Raw genomic sequence first — 16,031 nt, 5'->3', positions numbered from 1 at the left:
CGGAACGTGTCTTTAGTGCTGCAGGTGGTGTACTAACTGACCGTCGCATGCGACTATCCTCCGATAACGTTGACCGGCTTACTTTCCTGAAAATGAACAAGGCCTGGATCTCGCAGGAATTTGCCACTCCTCCTCCTGATTAAATAATTAGGTCACTGTATACGTTATCCAGGTCTCCTGTTGTGTTCATCTTTCTACCACCTGAACTTAAATTCCTGTGCTCCAACACCGCCAGTTGAGGCTCAGAAGTGCCGTCTGCACAGTCAAAACATACGACCCAGTGTTATTGGGTTTCAGTAACGTCAGCTGATCCCCAGCTGTGTAGCCGGCAATGTGTCATGCGACCGCCACGCTGACACAACAACTGAAATGTAAGGGAATCTGTCCCCCCCCCCCCAAGGCGTTTGTTACTGAAAGAGCCACCTTGTGCAGCAGTAATGCTGCACAAGGAAAAGGTAGCTATTTTTGTTTAGCTCCTTGCACACGCAGAACTTAACACTTATAAAATGTGTCCACTGATACCGTAAAACCGTCCCGGAGGTGGGACTTTCCTTCGTAATGTGACGCAGCACAGCCGTCATTCCTACCCCCACGGCGCCGCGCACCGGCTCCTCAGCGTTGTTTTATTCCGTCCCGGAGCCTGCGCTGTTATGTTATCCCGTGGCCAGGCACACTTAGCGCTGCCCGTCTTCTGGCATCATTTGGTGTCAGGATGGCTGCGCCTGTGCGGCCGCGCTGGCAGAGAGCCCGCCTCGCAGTGTCTTCTGATTTAATCCCACTGGGGGCCTGGGATCCATGGACATGCGCAGTGCATATCTGAACCTCCACCTCTCACTCATTTCCCTATGGCTTCTTCAGACTGTTCGGTGTCAGCTGGTCCCTAATAGCATGCCACGGCCGTGACACCGCACAGTCTTAAGAAGCCGTAGGGAGGGGAGTGAGAGGCGAGGATATGCACTGCGCATGTCCATGGATCCCAGGCCCCCAGTGGGATTAAATCAGAAGACACTGCGAGGCGGGCTCTCTGCCAGCGCGGCCGCACAGGCGCAGCCATCCTGACACCAAATGATGCCAGAAGACGGGCAGCGCTAAGTGTGCCTGGCCATGGGATAACATAACAGCGCAGGCTCCGGGACGGAATAAAACAACGCTGAGGAGCCGGTGCGCGGCGCCGGGGGGGTAGGAATGACGGCTGTGCTGCGTCACATTACGAAGGAAAGTCCCACCTCCGGGACGGTTTTACGGTTGCAGGGGACACATTTTATAAGTGTTTAGTTCTGTGTTTGCAAGGAGCATGATGAAAAGAGCCACCTTTTCCTTTTGCATCTTTTGTGCTGCACAAGCTGGCTCTTTCAGCTACAAACGCCTTGGGGGGGGGTTAAAGGTTCCCTTTCGACTTTCTCAGGCTTCGGCCTACATTGTGTTCCTCTGCTTTTCCACCTGTCCCTGGGCTCCAACACCGCCAGTTGCCGTCCAGAAGTGCTGTACGCACAGTCAACAGTCCCTCCTCTGTTATTGGGGTTCAGTAACGTCAGCTGTTCCCCTGCTGTGTGTGTGGCAATCCCTCCTACCTCCTCCAACCTCCTCCAACCTCCTCCTCCTCCACCTGTCCCTGGGCTCCAACACCGCCAGTTGCCGTCCAGAAGTGCTGTACGCACAGTCAACAGTCCCTCCTCTGTTATTGGGGTTCAGTAACGTCAGCTGTTCCCCTGCTGTGTGTGTGGCAATCCCTCCTCCAACCTCCTCCAACCTCCTCCTCCTCCACCTGTCCCTGGGCTCCAACACCGCCAGTTGCCGTCCAGAAGTGCTGTACGCACAGTCAACAGTCCCTCCTCTGTTATTGGGGTTCAGTAACGTCAGCTGTTCCCCTGCTGTGTGTGTGGCAATCCCTCCTACCTCCTCCAACCTCCTCCAACCTCCTCCTCCTCCTCCACCTGTCCCTGGGCTCCAACACCGCCAGTTGCCATCCAGAAGTGCTGTACGCACAGTCAACAGTCCCTCCTCTGTTATTGGGGTTCAGTAACGTCAGCTGTTCCCCTGCTGTGTGTGTGGCAATCCCTCCTACCTCCTCCAACCTCCTCCAACCTCCTCCTCCTCCACCTGTCCCTGGGCTCCAACACCGCCAGTTGCCGTCCAGAAGTGCTGTACGCACAGTCAACAGTCCCTCCTCTGTTATTGGGGTTCAGTAACGTCAGCTGTTCCCCTGCTGTGTGTGTGGCAATCCCTCCTACCTCCTCCAACCTCCTCCAACCTCCTCCTCCTCCACCTGTCCCTGGGCTCCAACACCGCCAGTTGCCGTCCAGAAGTGCTGTACGCACAGTCAACAGTCCCTCCTCTGTTATTGGGGTTCAGTAACGTCAGCTGTTCCCCTGCTGTGTGTGTGGCAATCCCTCCTCCAACCTCCTCCAACCTCCTCCTCCTCCACCTGTCCCTGGGCTCCAACACCGCCAGTTGCTGTCCAGAAGTGCTGTACGCACAGTCAACAGTCCCTCCTCTGTTATTGGGGTTCAGTAACGTCAGCTGTTCCCCTGCTGTGTGTGTGGCAATCCCTCCTACCTCCTCCAACCTCCTCCTCCTCCACCTGCCCCTGGGCTCCAACACCGCCAGTTGCCGTCCAGAAGTGCTGTACGCACAGAGCCAAACACCTCGCCAATGTGTTAGTGGGGTTCAGCACCGCCAGCTGTTCCCCTGCTGTGTATACGGCAACGTGTACTGCGACCGCCACGCAGGCACAACAAGTTAAATTTAAGGGAACCTGTCCCCCCCCCCCAGGCGTTTGTTACTGAAGGAGCCACCTTGTGCAGCAGTAATGATGCAAAGGGAAAAAGTGCCTCTTTTCGTGGTGCTCCTTGCAGATGCTGAACCTAACACTTATGAAATGTGTCCCCTCACAGCGTTCAACCGTCCGGTAGGTGGAACTTTCCTTTGTCATGTGACGCAGCACAGCCGTCATTTTTACCCCCTTGTCGCCGTGCGCCGCCTCCTCAGCGTTGTTTGAATCTGTCCCGGAGCCTGCGCTGTTAGGTTACCCCTTGGCCATGCACACATTTTGCGCTGCCCGTCTTCTGACATCATTTGCTGTCAGGCTGGCTGCGCCTGTGCGGGTGCGCTGTCCGAGATTCAGCCTCGCGGTGTCGTCTAATGTAATCCCACCGCGGGCCTGGGATCCGTGTCCATGCGCAGTGCATATCCTCGCCTCTCACTCCCCTCCCTACGGCTTCTTCAGACTGTTCGGTGTCAGCTGATCCCTAATAGCATGCCACGGCCGTGACACCGCACAGTCTTAAGAAGCCGTTGGGAGGGGTGTGAGAGGCGAGGATATGCACTGCGCATGGACACGGATCCCAGGCCCGCGGTGGGATTACATTAGACGACACCGCGAGGCTGAATCTCGGACAGCGCACCCGCACAGGCGCAGCCAGCCTGACAGCAAATGATGTCAGAAGACGGGCAGCGCAAAATGTGTGCATGGCCAAGGGGTAACCTAACAGCGCAGGCTCCGGGACAGATTCAAACAACGCTGAGGAGGCGGCGCACGGCGACAAGGGGGTAAAAATGACGGCTGTGCTGCGTCACATGACAAAGGAAAGTTCCACCTACCGGACGGTTGAACGCTGTGAGGGGACACATTTCATAAGTGTTAGGTTCAGCATCTGCAAGGACCATAATTAAAAGAGCTAAGTTTACCTTTTCCAGCATTAGTGCTGTACACGATGGCTCTTCCAGCTACAAACGCCTGGGGGGGGGGTTAAAGGTTTCCTTTCAACTTGCTCCAGTGCAGGCTTCGGCCTACACTCTGCTCCCCCTGCAGAGCCCGGGCTCCAACACCGCCAGTTGGGGCCCGGTACTGCTAGCTGCACAGAGAAAAACACCTCGCCAATGTGTCAGTGGGGTTCAGCACCGCCAGCTGTTCCCCTGCTGTGCAGCCGGCAACGTGTCCTGCAACTGCCACGCAGGCACAACAGACCCAAAAGCTGCCGCCAGTGCAGGCTTCGGCCTACACTCTGCTCCATCTCCTCCTCCTGCTGACCCCGGGCTCCAACACCGCCAGTTGGGGCCCGGTACTGCTAGCTGCACAGAGAAAAACACCAGCCAATGTGTCAGTGGGGTTCAGCACCGCCAGCTGTTCCCCTGCTGTGCAGCCGGCATCGTGTCCTGCAAAAGCCACGCAGACACAAGAACTGAAATTGAAGGGAACCTGTCCCCCCTCCCCCAGGCGTTTGTACGTTTTTAAGGCCACCTTGTACAGCGGTAATGCTGCATGTGTGCAAGGTGGCTCATAAACGTATTCTCCTCGCACATGTGGAACGGAAAACACGTCTAAAATGTGTCCTCTGTGTGACCATTTAACCGTCCCGGTGGTGTGACTTTCCTTTGTAATGACACGCTGCAACCCCCTTGGTAGCGCTGCCCGTCTTCTGGCATCATTGTTTGGCTGCCTGCGCCTCTGCGGCCGCCCTGACCCACACAACGCCCCTCGGTGTCTTATTTCTTGGGACTGCGAGGGTGTGTTTGATGGGCATGAGCAGTGCATCAGTTCGCCTGTCCCTCATCTCCTTCCGCCTTCTTCAGACTGTGCGGCTTCATGGCCGTGGCATGCGATAAGGGATCAGCTGACGCCACATAGTCTGAAGCAGGTGTAAGAACCCAAGCGAGAGGCGAACATATGAACTGCGCCAGGCCATGAATCCCAGCCCCGCAGTGTTTTAACTATGTCAATACACTGCGGGGCTGTGATTCATGGGCATCGCGAACCGCACCAGCCAACATTAAATGAGGTCAGAAGATGGGCAGCGCTAACAGCGCTAGGCCAGGGGATAACACGACAGCGCAGACTCCTGTACAGCAAATAACAACGCTCAGGAGGCTGCACCCAGCACCAAGGTGGGATTCTTGACATCTGTGCTGCGTCTCATTACAAAGGGAACTCGCGCCTCCAACACAGTTTGACTGTATAAAGGGCTAAATGTTATACGTGTTCCATTCAGCGTGTGCAAGGAGCCAAATTAAAAGAGCAACCTTTGACTTGTGCACCACTACTGCTGCATAAGCTGTGGCTCTTCTACTTTGTAACCCCTGAGGGGGGGTTAAAGGTTACCTTTGAAATTGGTTCGATTAGGCTTCGGCCTACACTCTGCTCCCCCTGCAGAGCCCGGGCTCCAACACCGCCAGTTGGGGCCCGGTACTGCTAGCTGCACAGAGAAAAACACCAGCCAATGTGTCAGTGGGGTTCAGCACCGCCAGCTGTTCCCCTGCTGTGCAGCCGGCAACGTGTCCTGCAACTGCCACGCAGGCACAACAGACCCAAAAGCTGCCGCCAGTGCAGGCTTCGGCCTACACTCTGCTCCATCTCCTCCTCCTGCTGACCCCGGGCTCCAACACCGCCAGTTGGGGCCCGGTACTGCTAGCTGCACAGAGAAAAACACCAGCCAATGTGTCAGTGGGGTTCAGCACCGCCAGCTGTTCCCCTGCTGTGCAGCCGGCATCGTGTCCTGCAAAAGCCACGCAGACACAAGAACTGAAATTGAAGGGAACCTGTCCCCCCTCCCCCAGGCGTTTGTACGTTTTTAAGGCCACCTTGTACAGCGGTAATGCTGCATGTGTGCAAGGTGGCTCATAAACGTATTCTCCTCGCACATGTGGAACGGAAAACACGTCTAAAATGTGTCCTCTGTGTGACCATTTAACCGTCCCGGTGGTGTGACTTTCCTTTGTAATGACACGCTGCAACCCCCTTGGTAGCGCTGCCCGTCTTCTGGCATCATTGTTTGGCTGCCTGCGCCTCTGCGGCCGCCCTGACCCACACAACGCCCCTCGGTGTCTTATTTCTTGGGACTGCGAGGGTGTGTTTGATGGGCATGAGCAGTGCATCAGTTCGCCTGTCCCTCATCTCCTTCCGCCTTCTTCAGACTGTGCGGCTTCATGGCCGTGGCATGCGATAAGGGATCAGATGACGCCGCACAGTCTGAAGCGGGTGTAAGGACCCGAGTGTGAGAGGCGAACATATGTGCTGCGCCAGGCCCTGCATCCCAGCCCCGCAGTGTTTTAACAATGTTAAGACACTGCGGGGCTGGGATTCATGGTCATCGCGAACCGCACCGGCCGACATTAAATGATGCCAGAACATGGGCAGCGCTAACAGCGCTAGGCCAGGGGATAACACGACAGCGCAGACTCCTGTACAGCAAATAACAACGCTCAGGAGGCTGCACCCAGCACCAAGGTGGGATTCTTGACATCTGTGCTGCGTCTCATTACAAAGGGAACTCGCGCCTCCAACACAGTTTGACTGTTTAAAGGGCTAAATGTTATACGTGTTTCATTCAGCGTGTGCAAGGAGCGAAATTAAAAGAGCAACCTTTGACTTGTGCAGCACTACTGCTGCATAAGCTGTGGCTCTTCAACTTTGTAACCCCTGAGGGGGGGTTAAAGGTTACCTTTGAAATTGGTTCGATTAGGCTTCGGCCTACACTCTGCTCCCCCTGCAGAGCCCTGGGCTCCAACACCGCCAGTTGGGGCCCGGTACTGCTAGCTGCACAGAGAAAAACACCAGCCAATGTGTCAGTGGGGTTCAGCACCGCCAGCTGTTCCCCTGCTGTGCAGCCGGCAACGTGTCCTGCAACTGCCACGCAGGCACAACAGACCCAAAAGCTGCCGCCAGTGCAGGCTTCGGCCTACACTCTGCTCCATCTCCTCCTCCTGCTGACCCCGGGCTCCAACACCGCCAGTTGGGGCCCGGTACTGCTAGCTGCACAGAGAAAAACACCAGCCAATGTGTCAGTGGGGTTCAGCACCGCCAGCTGTTCCCCTGCTGTGCAGCCGGCATCGTGTCCTGCAAAAGCCACGCAGACACAAGAACTGAAATTGAAGGGAACCTGTCCCCCCTCCCCCAGGCGTTTGTACGTTTTTAAGGCCACCTTGTACAGCGGTAATGCTGCATGTGTGCAAGGTGGCTCATAAACGTATTCTCCTCGCACATGTGGAACGGAAAACACGTCTAAAATGTGTCCTCTGTGTGACCATTTAACCGTCCCGGTGGTGTGACTTTCCTTTGTAATGACACGCTGCAACCCCCTTGGTAGCGCTGCCCGTCTTCTGGCATCATTGTTTGGCTGCCTGCGCCTCTGCGGCCGCCCTGACCCACACAACGCCCCTCGGTGTCTTATTTCTTGGGACTGCGAGGGTGTGTTTGATGGGCATGAGCAGTGCATCAGTTCGCCTGTCCCTCATCTCCTTCCGCCTTCTTCAGACTGTGCGGCTTCATGGCCGTGGCATGCGATAAGGGATCAGCTGACGCCACATAGTCTGAAGCAGGTGTAAGAACCCAAGCGAGAGGCGAACATATGTACTGCGCCAGGCCATGAATCCCAGCCCCGCAGTGTTTTAACTATGTCAATACACTGCGGGGCTGTGATTCATGGGCATCGCGAACCGCACCAGCCAACATTAAATGAGGTCAGAAGATGGGCAGCGCTAACAGCGCTAGGCCAGGGGATAACACGACAGCGCAGACTCCTGTACAGCAAATAACAACGCTCAGGAGGCTGCACCCAGCACCAAGGTGGGATTCTTGACATCTGTGCTGCGTCTCATTACAAAGGGAACTCGCGCCTCCAACACAGTTTGACTGTTTAAAGGGCTAAATGTTATACGTGTTTCATTCAGCGTGTGCAAGGAGCGAAATTAAAAGAGCAACCTTTGACTTGTGCAGCACTACTGCTGCATAAGCTGTGGCTCTTCTACTTTGTAACCCCTGAGGGGGGGTTAAAGGTTACCTTTGAAATTGGTTCGATTAGGCTTCGGCCTACACTCTGCTCCCCCTGCAGAGCCCTGGGCTCCAACACCGCCAGTTGGGGCCCGGTACTGCTAGCTGCACAGAGAAAAACACCAGCCAATGTGTCAGTGGGGTTCAGCACCGCCAGCTGTTCCCCTGCTGTGCAGCCGGCAACGTGTCCTGCAACAGCCACGCAGGCACAACAGACCCAAAGCTGCCGCCAGTGCAGGCTTCGGCCTACACTCTGCTCCATCTCCTCCTCCTGCTGACCCCGGGCTCCAACACCGCCAGTTGGGGCCCGGTACTGCTAGCTGCACAGAGAAAAACACCAGCCAATGTGTCAGTGGGGTTCAGCACCGCCAGCTGTTCCCCTGCTGTGCAGCCGGCATCGTGTCCTGCAAAAGCCACGCAGACACTTGCTCTTGTACCTTCTGCTCCCCATCCTGGTTCCAGTACCGTCAGCTGGTTCCGGGCAGAGCCTTTGGCTTAGGTGCCTCCCTCTGGGTATCCGAGTTCCACCAACGTCAGGTGGTCCTTGGTAGTGCTTTCAGGCACGGGTACCTCCTGCTTAGTAACCGGGTTCCAGTAACGTCAGCTGGTCCTCGGTAGTTCCATTGGCTCTTGGACCTTCGGCTACCCATCCGGGTTCCAGCACCGTCAGCTGGTTCTCGGCAGTGTCTTTTGCTCTTGTACCTTCTGCTCCCCATCCTGGTTCCAGTACCGTCAGCTGGTTCCGGGCAGAGCCTTTGGCTTAGGTGCCTCCCTCTGGGTATCCGAGTTCCACCAACGTCAGGTGGTCCTTGGTAGTGCTTTCAGGCACGGGTACCTCCTGCTTAGTAACTGGGTTCCAGTAACGTCAGCTGGTCCTCGGTAGTTCCATTGGCTCTTGGACCTTCGGGTAGCCATCCGAGTTCCAGTTCCATCAGCTGGTTCTCGGCATTTTCTCAGCCTTCTTGTACCTTCTGCTACATTTCCAAGTTCAAGAGACTAAACACGATGACCCGGAAGACCACCCCTAAGATGACGACGACACCAGAGACGACAACCACCGTGATGACGACGACCCTGGAGACGATGACCCCGAAGACCACCCCGATGACGACGACCCCGGAGACGACGACCCTGAAGACCACCCCGATGACGACGACCCCGGAGACGACGACCCTGGAGACGACGACGACCTGGAAGACCGAGAAGCAGAAGAACAAGAGGCTGCAGAACAAAGAGCAGAAGAACATTAAGCATAACACTAAATATCAGAGCAAAAAATATTATCTAAATTATAAGCAGAAGAAGACTAAGCAGTGTATGGGGGTGAGTCCGTTCCTCCTCGTGGTGCCCCTGGATAAAGCCTGATGCTGCAGGCCAAACTGAACGCGGACAAATGTAACTCTTTTGTGACAGGCAGAACGGAAGGTGTAATCTTCAAAGTTTTATAGATAACAACTACGGGAATGCCTGTCACAAATAAGAATATGATGAAGAAGTAGAATATGATGAAGATAATAGTAAAATAAAAAGAATATGAACAATGTAACCAAAAAAATAATAGGTAGAAGATGAAGAAGAAGATGAATAAGGTGAAGAAGTTGATGTCAAAGAAGCTGATGATGAGGATAATGAAGAAGAAAGTGTGGGAGAAGTAAAAAAGAAGGTGAAGGGCGTGGAAGTAGTGAAACATCAATATCTGACAAAATAAAAAAAAAAATTAACATAGTCAAAATCTTTCTACCGCCGAACGTCATAAAAAACCCCCAAAATCCTGCTATTCTATTACATTGGGCTAAACCTCTGTGCCTTTAATGTCTCCGCCACGTCCCCCAATACATCCTACATTATTCTTAGTTGTTTTCCTTCATGTAGAATGAACCTACAAGTTTATAAAGGGTTTATTTTAATTCCGATATTTTCGTCCCATTGACTTGCATTGGGATCGGGTATCGGTATCGGATTGGATCCGATATTTTGACGGTATCGGCCGATACTTTCCGATACCGATACTTTCCGATATCGGAAAGTATCGCTCAACACTAGTGATAAGCAGTTCTGCTGGAGATAGAGACATTTCTTACTTATTGTGTGTCACTGTTCTCCACTATCCTTATCTAATCTTATACTTGGTTAACCTCATGCTGCCCCAACCCCCGTACTTACAATGTATTAAATTGAAAGTGAAAATGTGTTGCAAATTCTTAGTAGTAAAGCTCCTCCTCTAGACTAGATGTTTACTAGGTATGCGTCTTTCAAGCATCTCACAGCTGCTACTCAGAAGAGGAAGACTTTAAGAAGTATTATCCTTTCAACAAACTTTGCATCAGTTAACTGTGAGTACATGAGGAATAACAGTATTACTGACCACTATATCAGTTGTACAGCCTGGCAATAATTTTGTACAATTGTTTTTAGGAAAAACAATTGTCATTTGGATTGTGAATGCAGAATTAAAAACCTGAGAATGTCAAAGAAGCGTCACATTAAATCAGCTGTATTTGAACATTTCACAATCACTCAAGATAGAAAACATTATGTCTGTCAGTGTATGACAAATGATCCAGACGAAAACAAATGTTGTGAAGCCAAGATCAGTGCATATTCAGACAAAGATAAAAATGCTCCTATCAGAGCTTCTAATCTAAAGAGACATTTGCAGCGCTTTCATCCAGAAGTACTGAAAGCAGTGGATGAGAAAGACTGCATCCAAACCAATGAACCAGTGCCCAGCTCTTCCAGCCAAACAAAGGAGCAGAGAACTTTGCAGCCATCAGTTGCAAGATATTTTGTCAGTGACAAAGTTACTGTGACAATGACAGTAGACACATTTAAAAAACAGATTATAGAGCTTGTTGTAAAGGATAGTGTGCCTTTTTCATTATTTTCACGACCAGCTTTTATGTGTCTGAATGGGGAAATGGCCCGCAAGCTTGGTGTTTCTCTGGAGAGAGTATTAGAAAAGTAGTAATCGAAGAAGCTTTTAAACAAAAGGAAGAACTTAAAAAAACTCTCAAGGGGCGCTTTCTGTTTCTTAAAATGGATGCCTGCACACGTCACAGAGTGATCTATTTTGCCATCAATGCCCGATTTGTTTGTGACAAAAATGAAATAGTTACCAAGACATTGGCAGTAAAAGACACCAAAGCTCATCACACCAGTGAGTTTCTCCAGGTCTTGGTGGAAAAGGTTCTGCAAGACTATGAACTATGCTTCAAATATGATAAGTACTATTAAGCTAATTAATGATAGTAATGATGGTGACCAGCAGCTAGAAGAACATTCTGGGTCCACAGACACAGAAATGTTTGAAATAGAGGAACACAGTATTGTAACTGAGGAGCAAACTCAAGTTGCTTCAGATGAACAGCAACATGATAGTTTAGATGATCTTGTTGAAACTGTGTCAATACGTTCTTTCATTCATCACATGCGCTGTGTTGTGCATACGCTACAGCTGGCTATAAGAGACAGTCTGCAAGAAGGACATGCTGCTGCACTGATTGGCAAGGTAAGAAGATTGGCTATTGTTGCCAGAACCCCTAAAGTTGACTCAATTTTGAAGAGACGTGCTGGAAAAAGGGCAATTATTGATCAAGCCACACGATGGGGCAGTACTTACTTAATGATTCAGCGCTTGGTTGAACTGAAAACCTTTCTTGTAGACATGGCTAACCCTCAACTGACGCTAAATGAAAGTCAGTGGAATCAGGTGACTGAGCTGGAAAAATTGCTAGAGCACCCATTTACAGTGACTAAAAAATTACAAGCAAAGGACTTACCTCCAGGTATTTTGTTAAAGGAGTGGAAGAACCTGATGTTTCGCCTGTCCCAAAGAGGAGGGTTAATTGCTAGTGGCATTGCTACATCAATGAAACAGAGAGAGGAGCTACTATTACAAAATAACATTCTTTTGGCAACTGTTTATGTAGACCCAATGCATCAGATTCTTCTAGATGATCAACAGCTAACTAAAGGAAAAGAAGCTCTGTTTGAAATAGCAGTAATGATGAAATGGTTGCAGAACAGTCAGGAGGAACAAGAAGAATTTGGTCGTCCTGCCACATCTTCACCCTCATCAACTGATGAAGAATTTAATTTTGAAAAATATTTGGATCACAAGGACCGTGCAAAGCGTTCCCGCATAGAAGAAGAGTCATCCCCATCAAAGAACACAGCCAGTACATTTCAGCAGAACTTTTCATGTTCACTAAAAGAAATTGAGAAATTTGACCGTTCATCAAAAATAACAGAGCAACAAGCGACTCCTCTGTATCCTGACATTGTCAGAGATGTTGCCCGCGTGGTTACTGCTTTGCCACCAACCCAAGTTAGTGTAGAGAGGCTGTTCTCTGCTCTCAAAATAATTAGATCAGATTTGAGGGCTTCCATGAAGGAGGATCTGACAGAGGCAATACTTTTTCTGAGGACAAATTTATAGATTTCTTCTTATTAACTGCATAACAGTATTTATTGCATATTTACTTACAAGAGTTTATAAAAGTTTATAAAAGTTATTTGCTTTATTCTTATTGTATTCTATTAAATATAGTTTTTGCTGTAAGTGGTCTGATTACACTTATGTGATGGTGAGAAACTGAATAAGCACCATGTTAATATTTTACAACAGTAAATTTATTGTTACAAATTGGCTATTTATGAAGGACTCGGAGTCAGAGTCGGAGTCAGAGTCAGAGTCAGAGTCGGAATCAGAGTCAGAGTTGGAACCTGATAAAATCCAGGAGTCGGAGTCGCAACTGTGGCTTACCGTCTCCACAGCCCTGGAGACACATACTGTATATATATATATATGTATATATATATACAGTATATATATATATATATATATATATATATATATATATATATTTAATTTAGCGCTAGATAGCAGAAAAGCTGGGGAATGCAGGGGAATGTACTGTGGTTACCTCGAGTCGCGATGATGCACCCTCTGCTGGATGAACTCATATGAACTCGAGCCTGGGAACGTTTCAGAATATTTTCCCAGGCTCGAGTTCATATGAGTTCATCCAGCAGAGGGTGCATCACCGCGACTCAAGGTAACTACAGTACATTCCCCTGCATTCCATTCATTCACCAAGTTTTACAGGCAGAAGCACAGCTGCATTAGCAGAGCTCCTGGGTGTAAAATCATTTAACCCTTTCAGATGGATTTACAGCGTGGGACAAGACTGAGTGACGGAAGGTATGGAATATTGTTGTTTGTTTTTTTAACTTTATTTCAGGTGACAAGGGTCTTCAGGTGGATTAAGAGTATAATGAAATATTAAAACACTATGTGTCTTTATTTCATTCAAATACTTTTTAATAATGTGTGTGTGTTTTATTAACCATTTCGTACTATTGGATTAATAAAAGATAGGTGTCATAATTGACGCCTCTCCATTATTAAACTGGCTTAATGTCACCTGTTATGACCTGGTGGTTACGGAGCAGTACTGAGATGACCTGGTGGGTAAAACCAATCATGGACAAGCTCAGAGGAGGTGGCAGCTCCACCGACAGTAATCACTATGATGACCTGGTGATTACGGAGCAGCACTGAAATGACCTAGTGGGTGAAACAAATAATGTACAAGCTCTGAGGAGGTGGTAGCTTTACTGACTGCAATCCCTACACCTAACACCAACACTAGAAATAGCCATGGAGCGTTCCTATCTCTGCCTAGACACATCTTCACAGCCTAAGAACTAACTACCCCTGAAGATGGAAACGGAAAACTATCTCGCCTCAGAGAAACCCCCAAAGGATAGATAGCCCCCCACAAAGATTGACGGTGGGTGGAGAGGGAAATGACAAACTCAGAAATGAAACAAGATTTTAGCAAAGGAGGCCATTACTATCTAAATAGACAGAGATAGAAAAGGCTACTGTGCGGTCAGTATAAAAACTAAATGTCCACGCAGAGTTTACAAAAAATAACCTCCACACCGTCTCACGGTGTGGAGGGGCAAATCTGCTACCCCAGAGCTTCCAACTAGCCTGAATAATTCATAATGACAAGCTGGACAAAAGAGACATAACTTAAACCTGAACAGAAGGTCAAAAGCAGGGATACACCCAAGAACTAGCAGAACTTATCTTAAGCTGAAATGGACTGGCCAACAGAGCACTTCCAGGAGAGGACTGAATCCACAGGAAAAACATTGACAGCTGGCATTGACTACAGACTAGAGCCCAGTTAAATAACAAGACCAGGGAACCGATTAGTGAATGCAGCTGCTAAGTTCCACTCAAAACCACCAGAGGGAGCCCAAGAGCAGAACTCCCAAAAATACCATTCATAACCACAGGATGGAGCCCAAGAATGGAATTCACAACAGTCACCTTACAATTGCAAGGTGACATTAACCCTTCATTACCCCATATCCCACCGCTACAGGGGAGTGGGAAGAGAGAGGCTAAGTGCCAGAATAGGCGCATCTTACAGATGTGCCTTTTCTGGGGTGCCTGGGGGCAGATGCTTTTAGCCAGGGGGGGCAATAACCATGGTCCCTCTCTAGACTATTAATATCTGACCTCAGTCACTGGCTTTCCCACTCTTGTGGAGAAAATTGCGTGGGAGCCCACGCCAATTTTTTCCGGGATTTAACCCTTTAATTTAATAGCTAGAGACCCCAAATTTGACACAAAGACACTTCTTACATTAGTAAAGAGGAATATGTAATAAAAGAAGGGATATGAGATGGTTTACTGTATATAAACCATGTCTCATATCCTGTCGGGTTTGGAAAGGAGATAGGAAAAGCCGGCAATTGAATTACCGGCTTTTCTGCTATCTAGCGCTGAATTAAATATAAATATATATATATATATATATATATATATATATATATATATATATATGTGTGTCTCACTGACATATATGTATATAGACTGTACTGTATATATGTTTTTAAGAATATTTGAGCAGATGGATCCATGATATGTCCATTTTGCAAGCCTGCGAGAAAAAAATCGCTGTACGGAAGCCATACAGATGCCATACGGATGACACACGGATACATTTGTGTGTAAAAATCGCATCCTCACATTGAATACGAAACAGTGTTTTGGGACAATTACTGCGTATTACGGCCGTAAAAAACGGACCGTATTTACTTACGCCTAGTGTGACGCCGGCCTTATAATGAATTTTTCTCATTGTCTCCTGCAGTAAAGGAATTGTAACACTTTTCCAATTCTTTGCTATATTGACTCTTGTAGCTATAAGGATGTGGCTTGTAATTACTGCGTCCTAGTATTGGAGTTGCTCTAATTTCAGAGATAATAAAGCTGATGCAGGATCCCACACTATGTCATATCCCAGTACCCCTGAAATCAAACTATAAATCTGTAACCAGTAAGTGCGGATTAGGGGCCATGACCACCAAATATTCAACAAATTACCCGCCTCTGATTGACACAATACGGGGTGAAATACCACCTGTATAAAATCTTCCTAGAAGATTCCAAATGGTTTATGCAATGTGAAGACTTTTTGTCTATCTGGAACGCCTGTGACCATTCTTCCTGGGTATTCCTGAGAATTTATAGCTTATTATGCTCTAGAAATCCCTTTAGAAGAGTCCCTATTAATAGAAAAATAGTATTCATACTCAGATTTTAAGCTTTCTGACCCATTATTCATACTGTTCATAAAATGTCTAAATTGAAGGTATTTGAAAAAGTCTCTCTTATTAAAGCTATATTTATCCACTAGTGAAGAAAATGGAGATAGAGCATTAGCTTGCATCAAGTTCCCCAATCGAGTTATTGCACTTTCTATCCAATTATCTAGCTTAAGGAATGGGATGGCATACTGCAGTGTTTCAAGCGGAACATTATCCAATCTAAAGGGGACCAGTTTATATCCTATATTTTTATTCCTCCAAAGGTTTATTCCAGCTATAATTGTAGGGGAAGTATTGGAAGAGAAATTCCTAGATAATCTTAGGTGCCATAGGAAGTGGGACAATATGAGCATTTTTGTGTTACATTGTTTACATTTTGTTGCTACGGCGATTGACTACCTTTCCACTCAGCTCCAGATCCAGATCTACTGTTATCAGTCTTGCATAGTAATAAGTATCTTGACCACATCATTGGCTGTTTACAGAGCAGTTCTCCTATTCACCACTCACTTTCCTGAAATTTTCCAATGGCCCTTCTATCTCTATATACAAATACAGTGATAAAAGTGTAAACTTTAGAACATGCCACTGTCACACCTGAATGTTTTATAGAATCACATTCAACTCAGAAGAA

At 48.6% G+C, this 16,031-nt stretch overlaps 1 protein-coding gene across 2 annotated transcripts in view; it reads left to right on the top strand.

The window, feature by feature from the left end:
* LOC143805904 (cytochrome P450 2C8-like) overlaps positions 1 to 16,031 on the top strand; it is a 294,471-nt gene that overhangs the window by 121,824 nt on the left and 156,616 nt on the right. The gene's annotated exons all lie outside the window — the stretch shown is intronic.

This window comes from Ranitomeya variabilis, chromosome 2 (genome assembly GCF_051348905.1).
Source record: "Ranitomeya variabilis isolate aRanVar5 chromosome 2, aRanVar5.hap1, whole genome shotgun sequence".
In the NCBI taxonomy this organism is placed as follows: domain Eukaryota; kingdom Metazoa; phylum Chordata; class Amphibia; order Anura; family Dendrobatidae; genus Ranitomeya; species Ranitomeya variabilis.
The sequence above is the reverse complement of the archived record's forward strand: the minus strand, read 5'-3'. Positions and strand labels throughout refer to the sequence as shown.